General features: G+C 47.9%; 1 protein-coding gene across 5 annotated transcripts in view; it reads right to left on the bottom strand.

Annotated features, from left to right (window-relative positions):
• The window catches only part of METTL4 (methyltransferase 4, N6-adenosine), a 576,485-nt gene that overhangs the window by 337,474 nt on the left and 226,484 nt on the right, over positions 1 to 12,527 (bottom strand). The gene's annotated exons all lie outside the window — the stretch shown is intronic.

Here is a 12,527-nt window from a genome sequence, read left to right as displayed (position 1 = left end):
TCTCAACTCCGCTCTATCTTCAAGGAAGATCAAATATGGGCTCTTGTGAGACAAAGCCGCCAATTCCGACACCCGCCTTGCAGAGGCCAAGGCCAACAGCATGATCACTTTCCAAGTGACGAATTTCAACTCTACTTTACGCAAAGGTTCAAACCAATGAGATTGCAGGAACTGCAACACCACGTTAAGATCCCATGGTGCCACCGGGGGCACAAAGGGAGGTTGGATGTGCAGCGCGCCTTTCATGAAAGTCTGTGAACTTCCGGAAGGGAGGCCAATTCTTTTTGAAAGAAAATTGACAAGGCCGAAATTTGTACTTTAATTGAGCCTAACTTTAGGCCTGCATCCACACCTGCTTGCAGAAAATGGAGAAAATGGCCCAGCTGAAATTCTTCCGTAGGAGCCTTCTTGGATTCACACCAAGACACATATTTTCTCCAAATACGGTGATAATGTTTCGCCGTTACTTCTTTTCTAGCCTGAAGCAGTGTGGGAATGACTTCACTGGGAATACCCTTTCGGGTTAGGACCCGGCGTTCAACCTCCAAGCTGTCAAACAAAGCTGCGGTAAGACTTGGTACACGCACGGCCCCTGCTGTAACAGATCCTCTCGTAGAGGAAGAGGCCAGGGATCTCCTATGAGCAATTCCGGAAGATCTAGATACCATGTCCTCCTTGGCCAGTCTGGGACAATGAGGATTGCATGAACCCTTGTTCTTCTTATGATCTTTATCACTTTTGGAATGAGTGGAATCGGAGGGAACACATATACCGACTGAAACACCCACGGTGTCACTAGGGCGTCCACCGCTATTGCTTGAGGGTCCCTCGACCTGGAACAATATCTCGGAAATTTCTTGTTGAGACGAGACACCATCATGTCTATTTGAGGAATTCCCAAATGACTTGTCACTTCTGCAAAGACCTCCTGATGAAGACCCCACTCTCCTGGATGGAGATCGTGTCTGCTGAGGAAGTCTGCTTCCCAGTTGTCCACACCTGGAATGAAGACCGCTGACAGAGCGCTTACATGCCTTTCCGCCCAGCGGAAAACTTTTGTGGCCTCTGCCATTGCCGCTCTGCTCTTCGTTCCGCCCTGGCGGTTTATGTACGCCACTGCTGTTATGTTGTCCGACTGAATCAAAACGGGCAGATCGCAAAGAAGATGTTCCGCTTGTAGAAGGCCGTTGTAAATGGCCCTTAATTCCAGAATGTTTATGTGTAGACAAGCTTCCTGGCTTGACCATTTTCCCTGGAAATTTTCCCCCTGTGTGACTGCACCCCAGCCTCGGAGACTCGCATCCGTGGTCAACAGGATCCAGTCCTGGATCCCGAACCTGTGTCCCTCTAGGAGGTGAGAGCCGTGCAGCCACCGGAGGAGGGAGATTCTGGTCTTGGAAGAAAGGATTATCTGTCGGTACATGTGCAGATGGGACCCGGACCATTTGTCCAACAGGTCCCACTGAAACACTCTGGCATGGAATCTGCCAAACTGAATGGCCTCGTAGGCCGCCACCATCTTCCCTAGCAACCGAGTGCATTGAAGAATCGACACTCTTGCTGGTTTCAGAATCTGTTTGACCAGACTCTGAATTTCTAGAGCCTTTTCCACTGGAAGGAAAACTCTCTGTAATTCCGTGTCCAGAATCATGCCCAAGAACGACAGCCTTGTCGTTGGATCCAACTGTGATTTTGGCAAGTTTAGGAGCCAACCATGTTGTTGCAGAATTGTCAGAGAGAGCGTCATGCTCTGCAGTAATTGTTCCTTGGACCTCGCTTTTATCAGGAGATCGTCCAAGTACGGGATAATTGTGACTCCTTGCTTGCGCAGGAGAACAATAATTTTCGCCATAACTTTGGTGAAAACCCTCGGAGCCGTGGACAAACCAAACGGCAACGTCTGAAATTGGTAATGACAATCCTGAACGGCAAACCTCAGGTACGCCTGATGTGGAGGATATATGGGGACGTGTAAGTAGGCATCCTTTATGTCGACCGACACCATAAAATACCTTTCCTCCAGAATGGAGATCACTGCTCGGAGAGACTCCATCTTGAATTTGAATTTTCTTAGATAGAAACTGAGGGATTTTAAGTTCAGAATGGGTCTGACCGAGCCGTCCGGCTTCGGGACCATGAACAGGCTCGAATAAAAGCCATCTCCCTGTTGTGACGGGGGCACCGTGACAATGACTTGATTTCGACATAGCTTTTGTATAGCATCGCATACCACCTCCCTGTCCGGAAGAGAAACTGGTAAGGCCGATTTGAAAAATCATCGAGGGGGAACGTCTTGAAACTCCAGTTTGTACCCTTGGGACACTATTTCTAATACCCATGGGTCTAGGGCCGAACGAACCCAGAAATGACTGAAGAGTCGGAGACGTGCCCCCACTGGTGTGGACTCCCACAGATGAGTCCCAGCGTCATGCGGTGGATTTGGTAGAAGCCAGACAGGACTTCTGCTCTTGGGAACCTGCCACAGCCGGTGACCTTTTTCCCTTTCCTCTTCCTCTAGAAGCAAGGAAGGAAGACCCTCGTCCTTTTTTGTATTTATTGGACCGAAAGGACTGTATCTGATAGTGGTGCGTTTTCTTTTGTTGTGCAGGTACATAAGGTAAAAATTATGACTTACCCGCGGTAGCCGTAGATACCAGGTCAGCGAGGCCGTCACCAAACAAGACACCACCATTATGGCAGAGACTCCATCGCCTTCTTAGAGTCAGCATCAGCATTCCATTGATGAATCCACAATGCTCTCCTAGCTGAGACTGTCATGGCATTGGCCCTTGATCCCAAAAGGCCAATGTCCCTCGCAGCTTCCTTAAGGTAGGCTGCAGCATCCCTGATATGACCCAGTGTCAAAAGAATGCTATCCCTATCCAGGGTATCTATCTCAGATGACAAGTTATCTGCCCACTTTTCAATAGCGCTACTCACTCACGCCGAAGCAACGGCAGGTATGAGCAGCGTACCCGTAGTGACATAAATGGATTTCAATGCATTTTCCTGCTTACGATCCGCAGGTTCCTTTAGGGCTGCCGTGTCAGGAGACGGAAGCGCCACCTTTTTGGACAGCCGTGATATAGAGTAGGGGGTGACTCCCACTTTTCCCTATCCCGAGAGGGGAACGGATATGCCACCGGAATTCTCTTGGGAATCTGAAACTTCTTGTCAGGATTTTCCCAAACCTTTTCAAACAGCGTGTTCAGTTTATGAGAGGGAGGAAACGTGACCTCAGGTTTCTTTCATTTATACATACAGACCCTTCTATCAGGAACAGCAGGGTCCTCCGTGATATGTAACACATCTTTTATCGCCACAATCATGTACTGAATGCTCTTAGCCAGCTTCGGATTTAATCTGGCATCACTATAGTCGACACTGGAGACAGAGTCCGTGTCGGTATCTGTATCTGCTATCTGGGTAAAAGAACGCTTTTGTGACCCCGAGGGGGTCTGAACTTGTGACAACACATCCTCCACGGATTTCTTCCATGCCTGGGTCTGAGACTCAGACTTATCCAATCTCTTATTTAATAGAGCCACATTCGCATTCAAAGCACTCAAAACATTTACCCAATTAGGCGTCGGCGTTCTGGGAAGAGCACTCAGCCTCAGACATGCTGACACACGTGTACCGACACCACAAACACACTGGGCATATAGGGGATAGACCCACAGTAAAGCCTGTCAGAGAAACACAGAGGGAGTGTGCCAGCTCACAACCCAGCGCCTATCCCGGTTCTGAAACTTTTTATATAATGCCTCAGACCTGTTAGCGCTTTTATATCATTAATCTAGCACGAAATTAACTGTGCCCCCCACCCGTTTTGCACCCTGTTACTTGATACAGCAGTGTTGAGGAAGGACCAGCGACTCTGCAGGTCTGTAAAGAGAAAATGGCGCTGATGAGGGCTGTGAGGGCTAAGCCGCACCCCCTTAATGGCGCACTTCAGCCCCGCTATTTTTTTAATTATTTATACTGGCGGGGGTTCGGATTTAGTGCCTAGGCACTTAAATACCACATAGCCAGTCTCAAAATGAGGATTTTATGCTGGCCAGGGCGCTCGCCCCCCCCCCCCCCTGCACCCTGTAGTGCCGCTGTGTGTGTGGGAGCATGGCGCGCATCGTGGCCGCTGTGCGGTACCTCAAAGCCGTCACTGAAGTCTTCTGATCTTCTTCTACTCACCCGTCTTCTGACTTCTGGCTATGTAAGGGGGGGTGACGGCGGGGCTCTGGGAACGAGAATCTAGGCGTACCTAGCGTTCAGATCCTCAGGAGCTAATGGTGTCCTGTAGCCTAAGAAGCAAGGCCTTGAAACTCACAGAAGTAGGTCTGCTTCTCTCCCCTCAGTCCCATGATGCAGGGAGACTGTTGCCAGCAGTTCTCCCTGAAAACAATAAACCTAACAATAGTATTTTTCAGAGAAACTCAGGAGAGCTCCTCAGTGTGCATCCAGTCTCACTGGGCACAGATTCTAAACTGGAGTCTGGAGGAGGGGCATAGAGGGAGGAGCCAGTTCACACCCCTTTTAAAGTCTTAAAGTGCCCATGTCTCCTGCGGATCCCGTCTATACCCCATGGTTCTTGAAGTGTCCCCAGCATCCTCTAGGACGTAGTAGAAAGATAGATAGCAAAAACAATGTTTCAACGCCTTTATTATCGTGGCATTTTTAAGTATATTTAAGTGGCATTGCCGGACCCTAGTATATGTAAAATCCAAGAGGTACAGCACTCCAGGTACATAATGAGCATGACATAAACAGCAGAATATGCAGTAATAGTTCAGTGCCTTTATTGTGATGTTGCTTTCATCAGGCAAAAAGAATAAATGGCATAAGCTTACTTTATAAACATGTGCACCACAGTGAACTCCCCGGAAGCAGGACCTAACACCCGGTCAGCGGTGCATAGTCAGTGACGTCAGTAAAGATGAGTCACTGCTGACTGCCTATCACCATAACAACCAATGTAACAACATAAGTAAATCTTGACTGGACACCCTCAATATGTGGGTCCTGATATGAATTTGTGCATGAAATAATCACAGTATCACTCACTGCTTTATCCGCAGATTGGACCCTACCGTTTTTCATATGATCTCCCTTTTCCTCCCCCCAACCGAATACGGTACCTGTGCTTTGTTTTGTTCTTTGCACTTGTTACGTTTTGTACGTTTTCTAAAAATATAAAATTCAAGTGGACTATACTACTATTTTTTGGATAGTTGTGCAATATATTATGCAGCGTTCCTTGAATTACACCCAAATTAATTATATTTCTGGATGTGTCTATATGCTGTATTATACTGCCCTCCACTTTTCAAAATAAAGAGAAAAAAAATAGGATTTTGGTTACCTACCGGTAAATCCTTTTCTCGTAGTCCGTAGAGGATGCTGGGGTCCACATCAGTATCATGGGGTATAGACGGGTCCACCAGGAGCCACTGGCAATTTAAGAGTTTGAGCGTGTGGGCTGGCTCCTCCCTCTATGCCCCTCCTACCAGACTCAGTCTAGAAACTGTGCCCGAGTAGACAGACATCTTCGAGAGAAGGATTTTACACAGATAGTGGCGAGATTCACACCAGCTCACACATACAAGGCACATCAAACTAACTAGCTTGAACTACTCAGCAACAGCTGAAACATTACTTACCAAGTAACAATGCAGTACTCAACTAAAACGAAGTTGTACTGAACCAAATAACGATAGCAGGAAAACAAAGCGCTGCGCCCAGCATACTCTACGGACTACGAGAAAAGGATTTACCAGTAGGTAACCAAAATCCTATTTTCTCTTACATCCTAGAGGATGCTGGGGTCCACATTAGTACCATGGGGATGTACCAAAGCTCCCAGAATGGGAGGAGGAGCGCGGAGGCTCCTGCAGGAGTGATTGACCAAACTTCAGGTCCTCAGCGGCCAAAGTATCGAACTTGTAGAACTTTGTAAACGTGTTAGACCTAGACCAAGTAGCCGCACAGCAAAGCTGTAAAGCCGAGACACCCTGGGCAGCCGCCCAGGAAGAACCCACCTTATGAGTAGCGTGGGCCTTAACAGACATAGGACACGGCAATCCTGTCGTAGAATACGCATGCTGGATAGTGAACCTGATCCAGCGAGAGATTGTCTGCTTAGAAGCAGGACACCCAAGTTTATTGGGATAATACAGGACAAACAGAGACTCCGATTTTCTGTGACGAGCAGTCCTCTTCATATAGATTTTAAGAGCAGAGCCCTTACAACATCCAAGGACTTTGATGAAATTGAGGAGTCAGTAGCAACTGGCACCACAATAGGTTGGTTGATATGAAATGCCGACACAACCTTCGGAAGAAAATGCTGACGTGTCCGAAGCTCAGCCCTACCTTCATGGAAGATAAAGTATGGGCTTCTACAAGACAAAGCCCCCAAACCCGACACACGTCTAGCAGAAGCTAAGGCCAACAAAGTGACAGCCTTACACGTGAGAAACTTGACCTCAACCAATGGTAGAGGCTCAAACTAGTACGACTGGAGGAACTGCAACACCACGTTAAGATCCCAGGGCGCCGTAGGCGGCACAAAGGGAGGTTGGATGTGCAGAATTGCTTTCAAAACAGTCTGAACCTCAGGGAGGGCAGCCAACTGTTTCTGGAAAAAAATGGATAGGGCCGAAATTTGAACCTTTAGGGATCCCAACCTCAGGCCCATACCCACATCTGCTTGCAGGAAGAGGAGAAACCGTCCCAGTTGAAACTCCACCGTAGGAAACTTCTTGGAATCACACCAAGATACATATTTATTCCAAATACGATAGTAATGTTTAGACATTACTCCTTTCCTAGCCTGTATCAAGGTAGCAATAACCTTGTTCGGAATACCCCTCCGAGCTTGTATCTGGCGTTCAACCTCCATGCCGTCAAATGCAGCCGTGGTAAGTCTTGATAGGCGAACGGCCCCTGCTGCAGCAGGTCCTCACGTAGAGGTAGAGGCCTCGGCTCTTCTAGCAGTAGATCCTGAAGATCCGCGTACCAAGACCTTCTTGGCCAGTCTGGAGCAATGAGGATCGCATGAACCCTTGTTCTCCTTATGAGCTTTAGCACTCTTGGAATGAGTGGGAGTGGTGGAAACACGTACACCGACTGGAATACCCACGGAGTCACTAGGGCGTCCACCGCCACTGCTTGCGGGTCCCTCGACCTGGAACAATAACGCTGCAGCTTCTTGTTGAGACGAGAAGCCATCATGTCGATGTGAGGTACACCCAAAATATCTGTTACCTCCATGAACACCTCCGGATGGAGTCCCACCTCTCCTGGATGGAGATCATTTCTGCTGAGGAAGTCCGCTTCCCAGTTGTCTACTCCCGGAATGAAGATTGCTAACAGCGCCAACACGTGTTTTTCTGCCCAGAGGATGACTCTTGTTAACTCTGACATTGCAGCTCTGCTCTTCGTTCTGCCCTGTCGGTTGATTTAAGCCACTGTCGTTACATTGTCCGACTGCACTTGAATGGCCCAATTTCTCAGAAGATGGGCCGCTTGGAGAAGACCGTTGTAGACGGCTCTTAGTTCTAGAATGTTTATCGGCAGGCCGGCTTCCAGACTTGACCACCTTCCTTAGAAGGTCTCCCCTTGAGTGACTGCGCCCCAGCATCGGAGACTTGCATCCGTGGTTAGAAGGATCCAGTCCTGAATCCCGAACCTGCGGCTCTCCAGAAGGTGAGGTAGTTGCAACCACCAGAGGAGTGAAATCCTGGCCTTTGGTGACAGACATAACCTCTGGTGCATATGTAAATGGGATCCCGACCACTTGTCCAGGAGATCCAGTTGGAAGGACCGAGCATGAAACCTCCCATACTGTAGAGCCTTGTAAGAAAGCCACCATCTTCCCCAGAAGGCGAATGCACTGATGAACCGACACCCGGGCTGGCTTCAGGACATCCTGGACCATTGTTTGCATCACCAACGCATTTTCCTCTGGAAGAAACACCATCTGCACTTCCGTGTTGAGGATCATTCCCAGAAAGGACAACCTCCTGGTTGGTTCCAAAGTTGATTTTGGAAGATTCAGGATCCAACCGTGTTCCCTGAGCAGGTGTGTCGTAAGAAGGATGGACTGTAACAGCTTCTCCTTGGACGATGCCTTTATCAGCAGATCATCCAGATAAGGAATTATGTTTACCCCCTGTCCGCCAACACATTGGTGAAAACCCTCGGTGCTGTGGAGAGGCCAAATGGCAGAGCCTGGAACTGGTAGTGACAGTCCAACAGTGTGAATCGGCGATAAGCCTGATGCGGCGACCAAATCGGAATGTGGAGGTACGCATCCTTGATATCCAAGAATACCACTAATTCCCCCTCTTCCAGACTTGATATCACCGCCCTTAGAGATTCCATTTTGAACTTAAACTCATTCAGAAAGGGATTTAGCGATTTTAGGTTCAGAATGGACCTCACCGAACCATCCGGTTTCAGTACCACGAAAAGGTTCGAATAGTAACCTTTGTTTTGCAGATGAGGAGGGACTGGTACAATAACCTGTGCTTCCACCAACTTCTGGACGGCTGCCTGCAGGACAGCCCTGTCTGCCAGCAAAGCCTGATTTGAAGAATCGGTGAGGAGGGAGATCTTGAAATTCCAGCCTGTACCCCTGGGACACAATATCTTGCACCCAGGGATCCAGGCCGGACGACACCCAGACGTGACAGAAAAGCCTGAGTCTCGCTCCCACCGGCCCCACCTCCAGGGTGTGCAGTTCACCGTCATGCGGAGGACTTCGGCGTACCTGAAGCAGGTTTCTGTTCCTGGGAACCCACCGCAGCTGGTTTCTTGGATTTGGCCCGGCCTTCCCTAAAGAAGGTGTTGGACGGTCTGGCCTTTCGTGGCTTGGCAGCCCGAAAGGGTTGTGATGCAGTTGAAGAAAAGAGTTTCTTACGTAGCAGGTGCAGCTGAGGGAAGAAAAGGAGACGTACCCGCCGTAGCCGTGGATATCCACGCATCCAACGCTTCCCCAAAGAGAGCCTGACCTGTGTAGGGTAGGGTCTACACACTTCTCCTGGATTCCGCGTCGGCAGACCACTGTCGCAGCCACACAGTCCTCGACGAGCTGAGACAGACATAGAAGAAATTCCTGCAGCCATGGAACCCAGGTCTTTCATGGAATCTATAAGAAATCCTGCCGAATACTGAATGTTACGTGAAAAACAACTCAACATCAGATTTAACCATAGTATCCAAATCTTCGAGAAATGTGCCTGACCACTTTACTATAGCTTTGGCAATCCAAGCACTGGCAATAGCGGGACGTAATATAGCCCCTGAAGCCGTGTACATGGATTTGAGCGTATTATCAATTTTACAATCAGCCGGCTCTTTCAAGGCGGTTGATCCTGGAACAGGTAAAACCACCTTTTTTAAGTGTCTGGATACAGCCGCGTCAACAATGGGCAGGTTTACCCATTTGTTTTCTATCCTCCACAGGGAAAGGAAATGCCGCCAGGACCCTTTTAGGGATCTGGAATTTTTTCTCATGGTTTTCCCAGGCTTTTTCAAAAATAGCATTTAATTCTTTTTTTCAGTAAAGTAAGCCTCCTCAACCTGCACAGGTGTTGTATCAGTAATATTCAACACATCCCTAATGGCCTCTATCAACTGCACCCCTTTTGCAAGAGATGCTGCCCCCCTCAACACATCCCCATAACCGTCCTCAGTGTCAGAATCGGTATCCGTGTCATCCTGCATAAACTGTGCAAGAGCACGTTTTTGGGAATATACAGCGGGGGGTCCTGAGGTAACAGAACCGGGCCAGACTGCCATAAAGCTCTGTAAAGCCTGATTTGCATACTCATTCTGTGCAACCCTAGTAGAAATCTGAGAAATCATAGATTTGATAGAGGATAACCACTCAGGCTCCCTTGCTGGTATCTGTGCTAAAACAGTGCAATCCTGATTACATGGAATGGGATCATCCTGAGAGGACATATCCTCTGCAACATATGACAGAGTCCCTGGACATAGCTTAATGGAAACCACAGACACTGCACACACACGCAGGGGAGGGCAGACAGAATTTCACCCCCAAGAATGGCAAGAGAGACACCGAGATTGGAGCCAACCCACACACAGCGCTTATAAGGTAAAGGGAGACCCCCAACCAGAGCTGACTGTGCACCTTAATAGGTTACACAGCCTGTATACAGCCTGCCCCCACTTCTACAACCCCCTGGTACCGTGAGAGATAGCTGGAGTTGTTCTGGAGGAACTTGCTCTTTACTGACAGCGTTGTGCAGGCAGGAAAATGGCGCTGAATGCAGCTGGGTCCGCTCTGAGGAGAAGCTCAGCCCCCAAAATGGCGCTGTCTTCCCGCTCTTCATAGGATTTTACTGGCCTGATGAATTATGCTGGCAGAGATCCCGGGACCCCGACAGGCTTTGTGACCAGTGTAGGGTGTAGGCGCTGGCTCAGGGCGCCCCTCACAGCGCCGCACTATGTACCGCTGAGCCCCGGAGCGCAGTTAGTACTGCGCTCCATACCCTGTTGCCGCCATCTTCACACCGGACCCCCGCTTGCTAGGGGGGTCGGTGACTCACTCGCCACCAATCTTCTGGCTCTGTAAGGGGGTGGCGGCATGCTGTTGGGGTGAGCAATCCCCTGTGCCAGGGAACGATCGATCCCCTCAGGAGCTCAGTGTCCTGTCAGCGGAGATAGTGGCTCAGACCCCGCAGGGCAGACACTACTCCCCCCCTTAGTCCCACGAAGCAGCAGCAGCCTCCCTGTAAAATAAAAAACTCTAAAAAAAAAAACTTTTTCTAAAGAAGCTCTGTAGAGCTCCTCTAGCTGTGACCGGCTCCTCCGGGCACATTTTCTAAACGGAGTCTGGTAGGAGGGGCATAGAGGGAGGAGCCAGGCCACACTCTCAAACTCTTAAAGTGCCAATGGCTCCTGGTGGACCCGTCTATACCCCATGGTACTAATGTGGATCCCAGCATCCTCTAGGACGCAAGAGAAAGAAATAATCACAGTATCTACAGTATGAATCTTACTAAAAATTTATTTTCTGATGCAAGATTTTAGCCAATGCGTTGGCTGTGCAATGGGTTTGAGTGTGGCCCCATTGTACTCAAACATATTTATGTTTGAAACAGAGTATCAAATATTCTTTACTGATGATACCATTGCCACACAGACTGTTTATTATACTCGCTTCATAGATTATTTGTTGATTTTCTTGCGTGGCAACAAGGAAGCATTTATGGATGTTATTGATCAACATAATGACATGGACCATCCGGTTAAAATGACTTATAGGGACGTATGTAATGATGTCCGAGTTTGCCGGAGGTGCAAGTTCCCGGCCGAACTTCCTTTTTTTTTTTTTAAGCGGCAATCAGGGGTGTAGCCATAAATGTTTGGGCCCAATAGCAACATTTTGAAGGGGCCCCTGTACCAATGCTTCTTGATTGACACCTCTCTGCATCAGTTGTTAATTTAGTGCCCTAGTTCATTTTATGAACTATGGTAGAGCCCTAGTTCACATTATGTCACATTGTAGGGCTGCCAGTACACATTATACAACACAGTACCCCCAATTCACATTATAACATACAGTGTCCCCAATTCACATTGTGTCTTATTACGGTGCCCAAGTTCATATTACGCAACATTATAAAGCCGTTCATTTCCTTTTATACTACATTACAATGAGCAGTTCCAGGGGCACCCCCTAAGTTTCCAATATGAGGAACTTTGCTAGAATGCAGTCCTCCTTCAAAGCATTAACCAGTCATGTTCTATTTGGCATGCATCCACATGAGCTGGTCTTCTGGGGTCCAGTCAAACTGGAATTGTCCATAACTTTTTATGCTAAAATCAAGCAACAATTCCTTTGGACAAAATTTTTTTTTGTTTTCTTGTCTTTATTTTAAGTTTTCATTACTTATGTTTGTTTTTGTTAAACTTTTGAAACATTTTATTGTCATTTGTCCTTTAAAGCATTGTACATATGTTTGCTTATTAATAAACTTATCTTAGTAGCATGTTATTCTCACCAGAACTCATCGCTTAGGCTACTTATAATCTTATATTAATAAGGCTGTGATACTCTTAACTGTGCAGATATACTGACACAATGTTGTGCTATACTGTAGCTAACGTTATGGCTTTTTTCATGGTCATAATATTCTGAATGGTGGCAGAAATTTTGGACTATAATAACAGAATTTGGGTAATGTCTGCTCACTCAAGCAGGCTTCCTTCACTTCAAATGTATGTTGTTCTCCTACAGTGCTGCTGTTTCCCTATCCTGTGTTATTTCAAAAAGCTTGTTTCCCCCAACCCCCAGTTACCCATTTACTACCTTCCACCCCCTCATCTGCCCGATCCCCTCAAATGCCAATCACTCTCCATTTGACATCTAAAATGAAACCATCTGTCAGTACATCATCTTCCGCCAGGTCCTCCTTGACACCATCCATCCTGCCAACTGTGATTTCCATCTACCCAATATCTGAAGGTGAAATGATAGCCCTTACCCAGTCCTGCCC

Source organism: Pseudophryne corroboree, chromosome 5, assembly GCF_028390025.1.
Source record: "Pseudophryne corroboree isolate aPseCor3 chromosome 5, aPseCor3.hap2, whole genome shotgun sequence".
NCBI classification, from domain to species: Eukaryota; Metazoa; Chordata; class Amphibia; order Anura; family Myobatrachidae; genus Pseudophryne; species Pseudophryne corroboree.
The sequence above is the reverse complement of the archived record's forward strand: the minus strand, read 5'-3'. Positions and strand labels throughout refer to the sequence as shown.